Here is a 17462-nt window from a genome sequence, read left to right as displayed (position 1 = left end):
AGTGCCAGTTTGTTCAGTGTGACCTCTGCTTTCATTCTATCAAGGTTGTATCTGATTACAATATAAGACAGATGAAGGGGATGCCGTTCTAGGCAAAGAAGAAAAAAAAAAGTTTTAGTCTTGGGTCACTTGCAGAAGTGGTTCATCACTTTTATTGGCAATGTTTCCAATAACATTCTGGGGTGGTTCTCCTGTGTCAGTCCCAAAGATCTGTCTGGGGTATATTTTCAGGTGCTTTGATGTGCTTATTGGAAGTTGACCCACATGGGTAAATGCTGGCTTGGGCTCCCGCTTTCTTTCTGGAACACAAGCTGGCACGACAGGAGGGAGTCTTCGGCAGACATTGCATCCACATGGCCTCCTTGTGTCTCTAGGTCATTCTTTGACCTGAGCCTGTGCTGGTCCACGGTCCAAACCCTCCAGGAGGTGATGTGGTTCCTGGGCGGGGGGAGGTGCTCCATAAACTGTAAAGGACAATACAAATCTTTTTTGCGTATCCCTAGAGACAGAAAACTGTGTTGGCCAAGAGTCCTTCAGGGCCGGGTTTTAAAACTTGGTCCACTACTTACTAATTCTTGCTAGCTTTCAATATTAATTGCATTAATTGGACTAATTAGTCCCCTCAGCCTCTTCCATCTTCTACATCTCAGGGATGTGAAGAGTTAAATGAGATGATGTACATCATTCTATAGGCATGGTGTCCAGCATACGGTAAGTGCTCAAGAAGTGTCAGGTGTGATTATTATTTGTAGTTACAGTACTTTTAAGAAGAGTATAAAGCCAAGGGGGTTCTTGCCTCCCTGAGAACCGTGGGAGGAAATATACTTTGATGTAATAGAAATGACAGGGACGTTGGGATGAGACTTGTATCCAGTTCCCAGTTCTGAGACCTTGGGTAGAGCCCTTTATCTTTCTGTCATCAAGCTTCCCAGCTACTGAAATGCAGATGACCCTTTCTACTTCCTAGAACCTGGCCTATAGGGTGAGTCATAAATGTTTCATAAATGCAGGGATGGGGTAACAAATGTAAAGCACTTACAATAAAGCAGATGCTTTAAAAATGTCATATTGTGTTTGGGGGCTGGACTGTCCTCATCCCAATGGGAACCTGTGATCCCCTCAGCTCTACCTCAAATGTATAAGCCAGGCTCAGTGCTGTGCCTCTGCCCAAACCCTCAGCCCCCGCTGGGAGCAGCAAACACCTCCCTCCCATCCCTGTGGCCATTCATCATGGCCAGCCACTCCCTGCCCAGCAGTCCAGAAGGATCGTTCTAAAAATATGGAGTAAATCATATTGCTTTCCTCCTTGAACCCTCCAGTAGCTTCTCACTGTCCTCAGAATGAAGCCACAGTCCCCACGCCAGCCTGGTCCTGGCTGCCCAACCAGCCTCACACCTTCTGCTCGTTCCCACCTGGCAATATTACTGTCCTGGCTGTTCTGCTAGGACTGTTCCCTCTCCCTGGGCTTTTCTCCACCCAGATCTCTCCCACTCTCCTCATTTGGGTTTCAATTCCCAGGTCTTCCGCAACGAGGCACCCTGACCACCTCGTTTCCCCTCTGCCCCCAGTCACCTTTGGACCACCAGCACCTTATTGTCTCCGTGGTAGTAGTGGCTCCCAGACTCTCCTCCTTGCTACCCTGGTTCTTGTCTATCTCCCATGAATTAAACCTTGCTGGGGTCAAAGGCTTTGTGTGAATCAGTCACCCTTGTATTAAAGAGCCTAGTGCCAGTCCTGGTATATAGTATGTTCTTGATCAATGTTGGCTTGATGAATATCGATCACTCACTATGTACCAGGCGCTGGTTAAACGGTCCTTGATTCAGCGATGAGTGGCTGTTTTATTCTCAAAACAGGTAAATATTGCCAGAAGTGTAGGATATCATGGAAGAACAAAGTCATCTAAATAAGACGGGGTGATGGTGGTCGGGGTAGCAGGATCTTCCCAGGGTGGCCAAAACCTCAAAGACTAGGTGCCAAAAGAGAATACCTGCTCCCCATCACAAACTGTTGGGACAGGTGCAAACAGGTTACACGTGAAAGCACTTTGTGTTCCTTTCTTTTCTCTTCCCAAGCAAAGAAAGCTCTTAACCTTCAGCCTTTGGCCTCAGGCCTTTGAATTCACGAGGAGACCCTCATTTAAAGGGACAGAGAAGCCCACTGGGGTCTGAGAAGTAGCTGCTGTAGCTGCGAGGGGATGACCTCACTGTCAGGGCCCTGCGGCCTCGCAGTGCCGCAAGGGGGGACTCTGGCGCGAGGCTCTTGCAGCAAACTTGAGAAGAATTCTTGTGAAAAATACTGTGACAAGTTATACGAAGAGCTGAGGGATATTCCTGAGTTTCTCAAGAGCGAGGCAATTGTTCTCCCAGTCATAAAAGTGCCTGGGCAAGCAAGGACAGTAAATGTAATAAAAGGGGGAGGGGGGGCGGGGTTGTCTGAGCTCATAAAGTACAAGGGTGATTACATAGTTACAGACCTTCATAAAACCCCTCAACAAGTAGGGGGAAGGAAGCTGGGCCAGGAGACGATGCCTCCACCATGCTTGCTCACCTAGACAGGATTTGTAGGACTCTGTCATCATTCTGGCAAATAAAGGAAGGCCCTTGGGGAGTCACCTGTCATTTTAGAGTCAGCCCAAGACATATTCCACCAGTGGAAGCCTTACTGGATGGGTGTCAAGAGACCTGGGTTCTGGGTGTGGTTTTTTTCTGAGTGATTGTGTGGCTAGAGATAAATCAGTGTAATCAACTCTAGATGCTATAACAAACGATTTCACACTTTCGGCTTCCTAACACATTAAATGTTTATTTCTCTGACAGCACCATCCAACATGGGTCAGCAGAGGACTTTCTCTCTACTGTCACTCAGGGACCCCAGCTAGTGGGCTGGACATACTATTTTTAGTACATGATTCTCAAGATCGTCCTAGGTGTTAATCTTTAAATGTAGTTGAGAAAGAAAGGACACGGAGGACCACATGGAATATTAGGGATCTGGGGACTTATGAACTAAAATTACAAATTATCTCTTTCCCCCGAGGTACAATGGTGGAATAGGGACAGAAATCCCACAATAAGATCTCGCATTCAGAAAGGGAAAGGAAAGAAGACACATAATAGTCGCTGATCCATGCCAAAGTGGGAATCCTATAGTGTAGACCTTGTGAAGCTTCCTTGCCCTAGCAGAGAGACAGTTCCTAAGACTTTTGTTCTGCTCTTTGGGCAGAACCAACATGTCCATTTTCCTCAATGTTCCCAGCTTTAATCCTCTGGGGCAATTTTTCCTTGCTCGTTTTCTTCTGTGAGCACATCTGAAGTAGATGCCGAGTAGAGATCTCCTTGGGGGCTGTAGAGTATTAGGAGACTGCTGTTTGCTTATAGAAGGCCAGAGAAATGAAAGATGTTTTAAGTCTCAAATCATCAGGAATCTTTTGAATCTGAAATTGTGGTTTCCTTGGTAATACAATCCTCCCAAACCCTTAGTAGATGTCTGATCTTTTTGCTTCCAGTCAGTTCTAGGAACCAATAACAATACCCATAAATCTCTCCTGAACATATTTTTGAAATCTACTTCTTTTTTTTTGTTTTTTGTTTTTTTTTTTTTGTGGCTTCTTTACCCTCAAACCTTTCTCTCTCAACTTCATTGGACAAGAGGCTGTTGGGATTAAGTGGGAAGACCACACACAGACTTTATCTTTGTTGCAAGATTTGTTTGTTTGTTTGCTTGCTTGCTTTTTTAGATAAAAGGCTTGCTAAATCTTATTTTCTACCATCTGGAATCTAGAGTCAGTCAGGTTTTCTGATCCTGCAAGGTCCCGCATTTCTGGACTCTCTCTATTCTCTTTTATTTTTGCTTATAAACCAGCTAATGGTCCCCTGAGTGCATCTTGTTTTTGTAATGTCTTGTCAAACAGCCAATATTTGCCAAGCACTCCCAACATTCGATTTTCCACCGGAGATGAGGCTATTACTACCTTCAGATATAACCCATGTCAGATGTCATGTTCCTTGGATCCTTCCTGTGGCACACACTAAAGTGGTTAGGGGATGTTTCAGAAAAAGATAAAGCTTTTCAGGTATTCTGAGCAGAAAGGGATTTAATACAGGCAATTAGAATCTTGCTCAGTCATTGCAAGTGCTAGGGAGGAAAGATCAGGGAATCCACTGCACCGTCATCCAAATCTTTGGAGGGGGGAAACAGTAAATTGTGATTGTATTTATTCATTTAAAATTACAATGCATGCTATATAAGGAATAAGTTCTGGAGTACTCTGAGAGTATACTGCTGGGTAACCTGTAATCTGGAAAATGTAATCTGGAAAATGAAGAATGGACTGCTCTTATTTCCTTTGTTCAGGCTTCAGTGACAGGAAAGGGACTAGCATTCCACATTTTCCTGACATGAGGGTCTTATAAGCCAGACCAGTTACATAGATGCTGGGTAGCAAAAATTCTAGATAATAATAAAGCATATTGATTAAAGTACAGTTTCTGGGCTAAACACTAATAAGTAGGATATTTTATCCTCCATTACTTCTAAAATAAAATCTGAACTCTTTAGCATGACATGTGAGGGTATTCATGATCTGACTCCTTACCTCTTGTCTTTTCTGTTGTTGGGTACCACTCCTATATTCTGTAACTGTCATACAAAATTAATCTTTGTTCTACAAACTTGGCATGTCCTCTCACTCTTTCTTGCTGTGTACTTGACCCAGAATGCCCTCACCTTGAGTTCTCCTCTAATCTGAAGGGAAATTTTAAAATATTTTGGGCTAAATCAAATTGAAAATCAAACTTATAAAAAATGGTTTGATGTAGTGAAAATAGTGCTGTAAGGTTAGCTTATTTTACTAGTTTCCCTCATGAATTCTACAGATATTTAAGGAACAAATGATCAATTGTCCACAATCTCTTCCAGAAAATAGAAGCAGAGAGAACACTTGTAATTCATTCTATGAAGCCAAAATTATCCTAATACCAAAATAAGTTTAAGAAATTACAACAAAAGGAAGTTGTAGCTCAATATCTCACTTGAGCATAGATGTGAAAATCTTCAACAACATATTAGCAAATCGAGTCCAATCATGTATAAACAGAATTATACACCATGACCAAGTGGGATTTCTTTCAGGGATACAAGAATGGTTTTACATTTCAAAAACAATCAAAGTAAACCACCATATCAACAGGTTACAGATGAAAGCTCAAATGACCATGTTAATTTATGCAGGAAAAGCTTTTGACAATACCCATTCATGATAAAAAACTTTCAGCAATCTAGAAATAAAATAAATAAAATAAAAGTTGAGGAATTTCCTCAACTTGATAGTGAGCAGTTGCAAAATACCTACAGCTAACATCCTACTTCATGGCGTGAAACTAGGTGGTTTTTCTCCAGATCAGGAACAAGGCAAGATGGCTTCTCTTACCACTCCCATTCAGCATCATACTGGAAGTCCTGGCTAGTGCAGTAAGACAAAAACAGACAGAAAGAAAAGGAAATAAAAGGTATACAAATAGAGAAGGAAGAAATAAAACGGACTTTGTTCACAGATGACATGTTTGTTGATATAGAAAATCCTTTTTTTTTTTTTTTAAGATTTTATTTATGTGAGGAAGAGAGAGAGAGAGAGTACTAGTAGGGGGGGAGAGACCACGGGAGAGGGAGAACTAGACCCAGCAGAGACCCCAACATGGGACTTGATCCCAGGATCCTGAGATCATGACTTGAGCTAAAGTTAGATGCTTAACTGACTGAGCCATCCAGGCACCTACATTTTAATGTAGAAAATCTTTAAAATAGCCAAAAGATTCCTTTTTCTGGAAATACTAAGTGATTATAGCAAGGTTGCAGGATATAGATTAATACAAAGAGTGAATTGCTTTCCTATAAACTGACATTGAACAATAGGAATTTATAATTGAAATATTAGTGTTTATAATAGCAACCAGAGAATGAATTACATATGTACACGCTCTGTATGTGGAGAACTCCAGAACTGTGATGAAAGAAATCAAAGAAGATTTGAATAAATAGAGAGATAGTCCATGTTTGCAGGTTGGAAGACTCAATATTAACATGTTAACTCAATGTTAAGATGTCAATTCTTTACAACTTGTTCTGTAGATCAACACAAACTACTATAAATCTCAGTAAGATGCTTTGTAGATACCAACAAAATGATTCTAAAGTTTACATAGAAAGGCAAAAGGCCAAAACTAGTCAACACAATACTGAAAAAAAAAGAACAAAGATGGAAGACTAATAATATCCAATTTCAAGACAAACTGCAAAGCTACAGTAATCAAACAGCATGGTATTGGTGAAAGGATAGGGACATTAGTCAACAGAACAGAATAGAGTCCAGAAATGGACCAATATAAGTACAGTTTACTGATCTCTGACAAAAGAACAAGGGAAATTCAATGGAGAGGAGATAATCTTTTCAACAAATCATGCTGGAAAAATTGGATGTTTATATGCAAAATAATAATAACAACAGCATAAACACAGGCCTTATATCTTTCATAAAAATAAATTCAAAATGAGCCATAGAACTAAATGTAAATAAAAAACTATAACACTTGTAGAAGAAAGTATAGGAGAAAATCTACATTTGCTTTACTCTGTGAAAGATACTGTTAAGATTTTGAAAAGCCGGGCAGCCTACGTGGTTCAGCAGTTTAGCACCATCCTCAGCCCAGGGTGTGATCCTGGAGATCCTCCCACATCAGGCTCCCTGCATGGAGCCTGCTTCTCCCTCTGCCAATGTCTCTGCCTCTCTCTCTCTCTCTCTGTCTCTCTGTCTCTCATGAATTAAATAAATAAAATCTTAAAAAAAAAAAAAAGATTTTGAAAAGCCAAGACATAGCCTGGAAGAAAATAGTTATAAAACATGTATCTAAGAAAGGACTTATAACCAAAATATACAGAAAAGCATAACTCAATGATACAAAAACAAACAACAAATGTGGAAACAATTCAGAATCTAAAGAACAAAAAACACAATTAAAATATGGGCAAAGGACTCGAGTAGACATTTCTCCAAAGAATGTATACAAATGGCCAACAAGCACATAAAAAGATTATCCACATCATTAATCATTAGGGAAATGGAAATCAAAAGCATAATAATATGCCATCTTACGCCTGTTAGGATGGCGACCATTAACAAATGGAAAATAGCAAGAATTGGGGAGGATATGGAGCTATTGGAACCCCTGTGCTCTGTGGGGGGCATGCAAAGTGGTATAGTCACTATGATAAGCAGTATAGAAGCTCCTCAAAATATTAAACATATAATTACCATATGATCTAGCAATTCCACTTCTGGGCATATACCCGAAAATATTGAAAGCAGAGACTTGAGGAGGTATTTATACACCCCTATTTGGGTGTTGCTGTCTGGTTTTCTTGAGAGAAATACTACAGAGGAAGCAATCCAAATGCCCACTGATAGATGAATGGATTAAAAAAAACCCTAGTATATACATACAATGAAATATTATTCAGCCTCTAAAAGGAAGGAAATTCTGATACACGTTACAATGTATATTAACGTTAAAGACAATGTGCTAAGTGAGGTAAGCTAGACATAAAAGGACCAATATTTTATGGTTCTACTTATATGAGGTTTCTAAAATAGTCAAATTCATAGAGACGGGAAGTAGACTGATGGTTACAAGAGGCTGTGGGAAGGAGTGATTTGGGGAGTTATTGCTAAATGGGTGAAGAGTTAGTTTTGGAAGATGAAAAAAGTTTTGGAGATGGCTATTGGTAACACTTTCACAAAAATGTGAGTATATATTTAAAGATGGTTAAAATGGTAAATTTTATGTTATGTATATCTTACCATAATTTTTAAAAGGGCAAAAGACCTGAGAACACTTCATTAAAGAAGATATGCAGAAGGCAAACATGTGGAAAAATAGTTGACATCATTTGTTATTAAAGAATTACAAATTCAATCAATAATCAGTTACTATTACATGCCTATTAGAGTGGTTAAAATCCAAAGTAATGGATGATACCAACAAGCATACTTACTACCCCAATGCTGTTTGCTAATTCTCCAATAAAAGGAACCAAGATTCCTTTGAGAAACAGGTGATTCTGAGGCTGGAGCATGAAATATAACAGACAAACCTTATAATGCCATAAAGTAATTTTTTTTTTAAGTCACAATGATGGAGGAAATCTATCAAAAGGACACAGGAGCCAACTGAAAGAACTCCCAATAGCCAAAGCCGGAACAATTCAAGCAAAAAATTAAAGTACCCTTGGATTATAACCCAAATTGTAAAATAAATATTCATGGGTCATACTGATATAAATAAATGGTTGAATAAATAAATAAGTGGGGGAGAATAGACAATCTTTCAGTGCAGAAGAATTCCAAATAATTTATGTAGATACTCTGCCCTCCAGGAAGTAGAGAGCACAATGCCTCACTCCTTAAGTGACGTTCTTAAAAGTACGATATGGAAATTGGAGGGGTGGTGGGGGGAGAGTAATTTCACAGAGGAGAAACCTGACAAATACTATCTCAGCCAGAAGATCAAGGTTGACATTAAAAATGATGTCATGTTGATAGTATGTACCCTTGATACAATATGATAAAAATGGCACTTTTCCTCTGTAGTATTTCTCTCAAGAAATCCATAACCAAAATCTAATCATGGGGAAAATACCAAACAAATTCCAGTTAAAGGACATCCAAAAAATGCCTGATCAGTATTCACCAAAACTGTCACGGTCATTAAAAACAAGGAACATCCAAGGAGCTGTCACAGCTGAGAGGAGCCTAAGGAGACATGATGACTCACTGTAATGTGGTATCCTGGGTGAAATCCTGGAAAAGAAAAATTTCATTAGGTCAAAACCACAATTATATGGTCAATTAATCTTTGACAAAGCAGGAAGGACTATTCAATGGGAAAGAGACAGTCTCTTCAACAAATGGTGTTGGGAAAACCAGACAGTAACATGTAAAAGAATGAAACTGTACCACTTCCTTATACTGTACACAAAAATACATTCAAAATGGATGAAAGACCTAAATGTGATACCTGAAACCATAAAAATCCTAGAAGAGAATACAGGCAGTAGCTTCTTTGACATTGGCCATTGCAACCTCTTTTTAGATGTATGTCTCCTGAGGCAAGGAACACAAAGGCAAACATAAACTATTGAGACTTCATCAAAATGAAAAGCTTCTTCCCAGCAAAGGAAGCAACAAAACTAAAAGGCAATCTGTAGAATGGGAGAATATATTTGCAAATGAAATATTTGATAAAGGTTTAGTATCTAAACTATATAAAGAACTCACAAAATTCAATACCCAAAACCAAATAACCCGATTAAAAATGGGCAGAAGATATGAACAGACATTTCTCCTATGAAGACATCCAGACAGCCAACAGACACATGAGAAGATGCTCGACGTCATTAGTCATCAAGGAAAGATAAATCAAAGCTACAGTGTGATATCACCTCACATCTATCAGAATGACTAAAATCAACAATACAAAGGGATCCCTGGGTGGTTCAGCAGTTTAGTGCCTGCCTTTGGCCCAGGGTGCGATCCTGGAGTCCCAGGATCGAGTCACGCGTCCGGCTCCTGGCATGGGGCCTGCTTCTCCCTTTGCCTGTGTCTCTGCCTCTCTCTCTCTCTCTCTCTCTCTTTCTCTCTCTGTGTCTTTCATGAATAAATAAATAAATAAATCTTTAAAAAAATAAAATAAAATCAACAATACAAGAAACAACAGGAGTTGGCAAGGTTGTGAAGCAAAAGGAACCCACTTGCACTGTTGGTGGGAATGCATACTCTTGCAGTCACTGTGGAAAACAGTGTGAAGGGTCCTCAAAAAGTTAAAAATAGAAATACCTTACGATCCAGCAATCACATCACTGGATATTTACCCAAAGAATACAGGAACACTAATTCAAAGGGATACATGCACCTCTATGCTTATGCTTATAGCAGCATTATTTACAGTAGCCAAACTAGGGGGGCAACTCAAGTGCCCATCAACAGATGAATGGGTAAAAAAGATTCCATACACAATGGAATATTACTCAGCCATCAAAAACAATGAAATCTTCCATTTGTAACGACATGGACGGAGCTAGAGAAGTATTGTGCTAAGTGAAATAAGTCAGAGAAAGACAAATACCATATAATTTCACTCATATGTGGAATTTGAGAAACAAACAAGTAAAGGAAAAAAAGAGATACAAATAAAAAAACAGACCCTTAACTATAGACAAGCTGATGGTTGGGGGGATAGGTTAAATAGGTAATGGTGATCAAGGCATGCACTTGTCATGATGAGCACTGAGGGATGCAGGTGGGTGTTGAGTCACTAAACTGTATACCTGAAACTAATATAACATGGTATGTTAACTAACTGGAATTAAAATGAAACTTAAGAAAAAATTGACACACACACACAAAAGTAAAATTATTATTGATACAGTTACAAAAAAAAAACCAACCTAAGGAAATCTAAATAAAGTGTGGACTCCAGTTAATGATAATGTAACAGCATTGCGACATTGGTTTAACAAATGCACTATTACAATGTAGCACATTAATAGTAGGGAAATTGAATGTAGGGTATATGGGAACTTTCTGTATTATCTTGACAATTTTTCTGTAAATCTAAAACTGTTCTAAATTTAAAATTGTTTTTAGGGCAGCCCGGGTGGCTCAGTGGTTTAGCGTCGCCTTCAGCCCAGGGCCTGATCCTGGAGACCCGGAATCGAGTCCCACATCGGGCTCCCTGCATGGAGCCTGCTTCTTCCTCTGGTGTGTCTCTGCCTCTCAATCTCTCTCTCTCTCTCTCTCTCTCTCTCTCTCTGTGTGTGTGTGTGTGTCTCTGTCTCTCATGAATGAATGAATGAATGAATAAATAAATAAATAAATAAAATCTTTAAAAAAAATAATTGTTTTTAAAAAGTAAAAAAAAATAGCTTATATTTGACAAATTACACAATGAATAAAATTGAGGACAATCAAATTGCTGGAATAGATTAAGTATTTTCATGAACATTCAGAACATTGAAAGACCTTTCGTTTAATCATTTGGAAAACCAAGAAGTACAATAGGAAAATAGGCAGTCATAGAAGAAACATGCACAACCAGGAAACACATGGAAAAATACCCGATTTCTCTAATTACTAATAACACTCAAATGAAAATAAGTTAACATTTTTCACCTCTCAGTTTGGCAAAGATTAAAGATTGATAATCCTGGGTTGGGAAGACATATGGAGAGACACGCTTTCATACATTGTTGATGGGGGATGAATCGGCTAAGACTTTTTAGAAGGACATTTGACAATAGCCATCAAACTTTAAAATGTACCCTTGGCTCAGGTTCCACTTCTCTGAAAACGTTCGAAATAGAGATTCATTCTTGGGCCCAAGTATGTGAATTCTGGGATATTAACTAGAAATTTATTTTAACATTGAAAAGTGGCAACAGCTTAACTTCCTGTTAAAAGGGAAGTGCCTTTTCAATCCATGGCATGTGCAGGGGAAAAACTCCACATCCATGCAGAGTCAGGCACTGCCCGAAGTATGGCTCACTTATTTTAAGAGAAAACAGCAATTTGCAGAACCACGATTATGTTATCTCCTCTGTGTTTGAGGGCTAGAAGACAGGACTGCAAGCACATGCAATGCTAGGTTAAATCTGTCCCATCAGGGAGGAGACAGGGTATGAGGAGGGACTTTCTTGCCCTTTGCTATGTATTTTAGTATTACTGGAAAATTTTCCCAACAAAAATGTACTCATGTTTTTCATGATACTAAGAAAAAAGGCAAACAGGAAGGACGAAAGGCAAGCAGGCCAGATTATGGTTACCTGGGAGCCTGTCTTATTCCATCAGTGCTTCCTGCTCCAGGTTTGAGAAACCATCAAGGTGTGAAGCACAGCCCTACCCTTGTTATCGTGGCTCACTGGACTGGTTGACCATTCAGCTCTCAAGAGTGGATCTCAGAGACCAGCAGTGACTGGTCACATAAACAGCCAGCATCTCTCAAGATCTGGAGGTGTGTATATATGAGAGCTCACACACACATTCACATAATCCCACAAGACATGTGCATATTAACACACCTCCTGTTGATTGCACACCTCAGTGTGCTAGCAACAGTTAACACAGACCACAGTAGATTGTAAGGTTTTCAGAAAGTCTGCAATTATCAAGAGGCTGTTTATGGGGCCAACTTTGTTTCTGCCCCACACAGGATTTTTTGAGGCATCTCTTCTGTTACAGCTGAATGTATCAACAAACTGATTTTTCTAAGGTGCTGTGTGGATGAATCCATCCTAATGCTGCAAAATAACCCCACCTCACCCCACAACCCCATGGCCTAAAACGACAAACATTTATGTTTCTCATGAGCCTGTGGATCAGCTGGGCAATTCTGCTAATCTAGCCAGGTTTGGCTCATCTTGGCTGTGCTCGCTCTTGTGTTTGCAGTCAGCTGACACATCTCCTGGAGGCTGTTGATTTAGGATATAGTTGCCAGTTTTAGCAAATAAAACTACAGGCCACTCACTTATATTTGAGTTTCAGATAAACAACAATAATCTTTCAGTATAAGTTATGTTCCAAACAATTACTCATCCTATGCAACCATGATCTGGAAGGTCCTCAGATGATCCAGCTCTACTTCTTTTTCTCACATCCCTCCAAAAAGCCAGCTGGCAGGGGAAAGAGCCTTTGCTGGCATAAAGTTTTCCAATATCCAATGGTCATAGCAGTCACATGGATGTGCCCATCTTGAGAACGGGAGGGAACTACAAGTTACAGAGCAAAGGTCATAGATACAGGGAGGTCATCACAAATGTCTTCAATGCTACACAACGTAGGACTCCAGGGAACTTATAAAGGTTCAAGAGATAATCCTGAGGAACAAGCCCATCTCTGATTACCTGGGACACGGCCTGTTACAGAGTAAGGAAGAGATAAATGTTTGTGACTTAAACTGAAGGCTGAGTCTAGAGAGGGTCTGTTTTGGGGGGGGAGGGTCAATATTTTTTTTTAACTTGAAAAGAAGTGTAAAGAAGCATCCAAGGAGTATTTGTAGACTCTGTCAGTGTGAACGGGGCGTCTGTGGAGTTAAGATGGGTTATGGGAGGGTCTAGATCGATGTGTCAGCTCCCAGTGCCTAACGGTGTCCCTACGTTTCCAGCTACTTGCCAGACAGGTTTTGCCAGGAATAGACTGCATGTTCTTTGAGAAGTCACGGGAACTCTCAGGGACTTTATTTTACTCTGTGAAATTAGGTGCATGGACAGGACCAGGGGCTTCCCAGCTTTTGTTCCCTACAAAACACTTTCTTTGAGAAAGGTTTGCATGGAAGGTTACTACATAAAAGAGAATCAAAACATTGTTCTGCTTAGCTTAAGTGTCCTTGAGAAGACTTGGTGGATTCCATTCGATCCTCAAAGCAGGCCTTGAAGTCTCTGGACCAGATAGTGTTTATATATGTCCTTTTGGAACATTGAGAATTACAGAAATGACATGCAAGAAGGGGCTCCTATTTGCCATTTTACCTCCTACAAAAATTTCTACTGGTCTGTAGGGAAACGAAAAATAAGGCCATGTGAGGATCGTTCCATGAATGGTATTCCCAGCCCTAAAGTTGTACAGTGTACAATCTGTACAGTCATTCACAGCTGTCCTAAACGTGTTGTGCATTTATCTAAGCCCCCCCCCCACCTTGCACGTTTTGCAGGGAATGCCCTTTATCTCTGATGTTAAATTCTTTCTACTTTGGGGGACTTTTGAGGGAGTGCTGAAATACCCTTTCTCTGTGACATTGCATGGAAGAGGGTTTTTTTTTTTTAACTGTTTTTTATGTTCTCAATTTACAAAACAAAAAATTGGCCACCCTGTGTTTGTCTTCAAAATAGTCTCCAAAATTTTACTGATACATCAAATTCCAAATTCTGGGAACCAATGGGTGGGATGGGAGACTCCTTCCTCCCTCACAGTTCCCCTACTGGAGGGGGCTCAGGCTATAGATGTCTAGACTGCGAAATCTCCTCCATAAATGGAATAGGAACCAGCCTGGCTCTTGTCTGTATTTCAAGAACAATCATGGGGCGGGGATGTATTTATTGTAAAAAGGTTTTTACCTGATGGGTGGAGTCTTGATTAGGATTCTAGCCTTGCCACTTAGTAGGTCATGTAACTGGTTCTCAGTTTCAGCTGGAAAACAAACCCAGCTTCTACTCACTCTCAAGGGTATGGTGAGGTTTAAACAAACTAATGAACTTAAGTGCCTGTTGAAAGTAAAACATCCTAGAAATGTAAGTTAGGACCCGGCTGTTAAAAATAGCAATGCTGATAGTGTTGAGATCATTACTATTTGGGTCCTTCCTGCAGGCTCCAGGGTCACCTGCTGTGGGAGGGCCCTGGGGAGCCATTCTCCACTGAGCCATAGCTGCCTCTGAGACCTGCTCTGTGCCCTTGTCTCTCCTTCTGCAAAGTCAAACGTTAATATGCCCAGCTCCTTTGTGCTCCTTGTTAATAGAAGTCCTTGTCTTTCAGCAGTGGCCTTGTTTGCTGTCATCAGAAAGGGACATGTGGGGCCGTTTTGCATTCCTCCAAGTGACAGGCTGAAAGTGCGTCCCTCCCCTCCCTCGCCTTGGATTTACTTTTGAGTGGGAAGAGCGCAAAACGTGAGCTTTAGGACTTGCCCCCACAACTCCATCCTGCCTCGCATGACCCTGAGACATGACAAGTGTGCCAACCAAATGAATCAGCCAGGTGACAGTGGTGATGAGGTTGACGAAGACCATTTTGTTCTAAGAACTCTTTATTAATTTATTTAAGTCTTGCCCCAACTCTATGAGGCAGGAAGTTCATTATCCCCAAGTTGGAGGTGAGGAAATGAGATGTCATGAGATCCAAAGCTAAGCTAAGCTTTGGGGCTGAGATTTAAACACAAATATTCTCTGGGTCTAAAATGTGGGCATTTAGAGAGACTAAGCTGTATTGTGCTGCCTCATTAAAAAAATATAGCAAGGGTTTTGAAATGAATGGATTGCATGTTTTCTAAGTCCTGACTCTGACTTGTCAAATATCTCGTAGTACCTCCTCACTTGTGTTTACTCCCTCACATACTCTAAGTCCTTGCATGTGCTTTCCCCTCTGCCTAAAGAACTTCTGTCCAATTACACCCAAACGAATTCTGACCATTTTCATGACTCAGCTCAAAGATCTTTTCCTCCAGGCAGCCCTCCAAGAACATTTCTTCCTCTGGTTTCCCACATCCTTCAGAGAATTAGGTCTTATAGCTCATCACAGTGCCCCATCTTCATCTGCTTACATATCTGGGGGATGCTTTATCCATCCTAGACTCTGGAGCCAGACTCCCTGAAATCAAATCCTGGCTCTGCCACCTGCTAGCAATGTGACCTTGAGGAATTGACCTAAATCTCTTTGCCTCAGTACTGTTTATCTGTGAAATGGGGCTGCTAATGTTGTGAGGATTAAATAAATCCATTGCAGTAAGGCACTTAGAACAGTGCCTGCAACATAGCAAGGGTTTTCCATCTATTCACCACTAAACTCCAAACTCCTTAGAGCTGAAACCTATTTTTTTTAGTCCCCAGTGCTGGTATAGTATCTGACATATAGGCACTCAACAAAGATTTGTAGACCAACTGAATACATGTGTTAGCAGCTCCTGGGAGGAGGCACAGAGATTCACAGGCACATGGAACAGACCAAGAAAAAATGCTTCCCAAAAAGGTAAGGGAGGGTGCAGAGTACAAATGTCCCAGTTGAATCCCAAGCAAGTAAGGTTGAGTGGGAAAGAGCAGTGAGCAACATAATGGAAGAAAGTAATGATAATACACATTCTCATACGTAAAATCATGGTGGCAGGAAAGAATGGGTATGGCTGGGGAAGACCAGTATGGTATGGAGAACAGGGCCTGGGCTTGGGGGTAGGGAGGCTTGCTCTGTTATCTGTGGGCTGGATGCCTGTAGACAAACTGATGACTCCCCCAAATGGCTGAGTCCTCCCATTTGCCTCGTGGGAGGCAAGAAATAGCAGTTGTTATAGACTATTTGTGTCTCTCCAAAATTCATGTAGTGAAGCCCTAGCCCTCAATGTGATGGCATTTGGTGGTAGGGGAGGTGATTAGGTCATGAGGGAGGGGCTCTGGTCTGATGGGATTCGAGCCCCAGGAAAGACCATGTGAAGACAGAACGATCCTGTTGGTCCCTGATCTCAGACCTCCAGCATTCTGAGAACTGTGACAAAGCACCCTGTTGTTTTTGCCACCCCGTCTGTGGTATTTTGCTATGGCAGCCTGACCTGGCTAAAGCAGCAATCCAGTCTCCTTTGTCTTTCTGTAACTTGCTTTTTTGTCTCAGGAGTATGCCTTGAGATATGCCTGCACCCCCTTGTGTATCAGTACATTTGCTTTATCTTCTGTGTGGTCTCCCATTGCACCACAAGATCATAATCACTGATACAGTCCCTTATGGAAGGACAGTTGGGGAGTGTCCAAAGTTTTGCTTTTCAAAACCCATGACAATGAACTTCTATGTGCCTGTCTTCTATGCCTGCATTGAAATGTTCCTCTGAAGAGTATACCTATAAGTGGATAGCTGGGAATTGCCTATGCATATGCTTTATTAGTGATTGCCAAATGGCTCTACAAAGTTGGTTGCACCAATTTATACTCCCAAGCTGGGAGGTTTTAGAATGTCTTTGAACACCGATGTTCTGGGAATTTATCATCTCCTCCCTTCCCTGTAAATGCCTTGCATTATCCTGGAAGGAAGCAAAGCACCTTGGGACCTTGGGAGGATGAGGCTGTACAGTAGGAGTAAGGCTGTTTACCAGAGCCCAGAGAAGAACCCCACTTTAGAAGGACAGTCGTGGCTAATGAAAAAGCTTTGTTCCTAGCTCTACTAGTAATCCCTTAATACTTTGGGCAGGTCTTAACCTCTTAGTGCCTGGGCAAGTCAGGCAGTCTTGTTTAAATTCAGTACTGGGGGCTGTATGAGATACAAGGAGTTGTTGGCCAGTAGACCACGTATTTACTGAATCTCTGCCATGTGCTGGCAGCTGCACAGAGCAATGGGGGACACTCTGGTGACACCATCTCTGACCCCTCTCTCTAGGAGTCATAGAACAGTTAGACAAACTCTGGAGGTAGGTGATTGCTAATGTGGGCAGTGGCTTGGTTGTTCAAAGAAGCCCCTAGAAACTCCAGGCTCTCTCACTTTTCCATTCCATCATCAGTCTGCTCATTTTCATTCTAGTCACCTGATGGTTGCAAAGTGGCTGATGCACCTCCAGGCATCACACTATGTTTAAGGCAATACAAAGGGAGCAGAAGCAATTCTAAATGGTGACATCTTCTTCATTAGGAGGGCAAAGCTTTTTCAGAAGTGTGCAGCAGTCTTCCCTTTGCAT

General features: G+C 41.0%; 2 long non-coding RNA genes across 6 annotated transcripts in view; both read right to left on the bottom strand.

Moving 5' to 3' along the window:
* LOC144283356 (uncharacterized) overlaps window positions 1-17462 on the bottom strand; it is an 84415-nt gene that overhangs the window by 7533 nt on the left and 59420 nt on the right. For 2 of the 4 annotated variants that reach the window (XR_013351886.1, XR_013351881.1), the window contains 2 exons: window positions 8829-8854; window positions 2464-5464 (listed from right to left, as the gene is read on the bottom strand). The exons of 1 other annotated variant lie outside the window; for it this stretch is intronic. This is a non-coding gene — a long non-coding RNA (uncharacterized LOC144283356). Of the gene's footprint in view, window positions 1-2463; window positions 8855-17462 lie in introns of those variants that run through there. One more of the 4 variants, XR_013351883.1, reaches the window with a different exon arrangement.
* LOC144282901 (uncharacterized) lies at window positions 134-2378 on the bottom strand. Of its 2 annotated transcripts, none has more exons than XR_013351316.1 (2): window positions 1573-2378; window positions 134-464 (listed from the first exon to the last, which is right to left on the bottom strand). It is a non-coding gene; the product is annotated as an uncharacterized LOC144282901 (long non-coding RNA). The 2 variants fall into 2 exon arrangements; XR_013351315.1 differs by having other exon boundaries at window positions 1790-2378.

Source organism: Canis aureus, chromosome 14 (genome assembly GCF_053574225.1).
Source record: "Canis aureus isolate CA01 chromosome 14, VMU_Caureus_v.1.0, whole genome shotgun sequence".
Taxonomy (NCBI): domain Eukaryota; kingdom Metazoa; phylum Chordata; class Mammalia; order Carnivora; family Canidae; genus Canis; species Canis aureus.
Note: the sequence above shows the minus strand (reverse complement) of the source record. Positions and strands in the feature narration are given on the sequence as shown.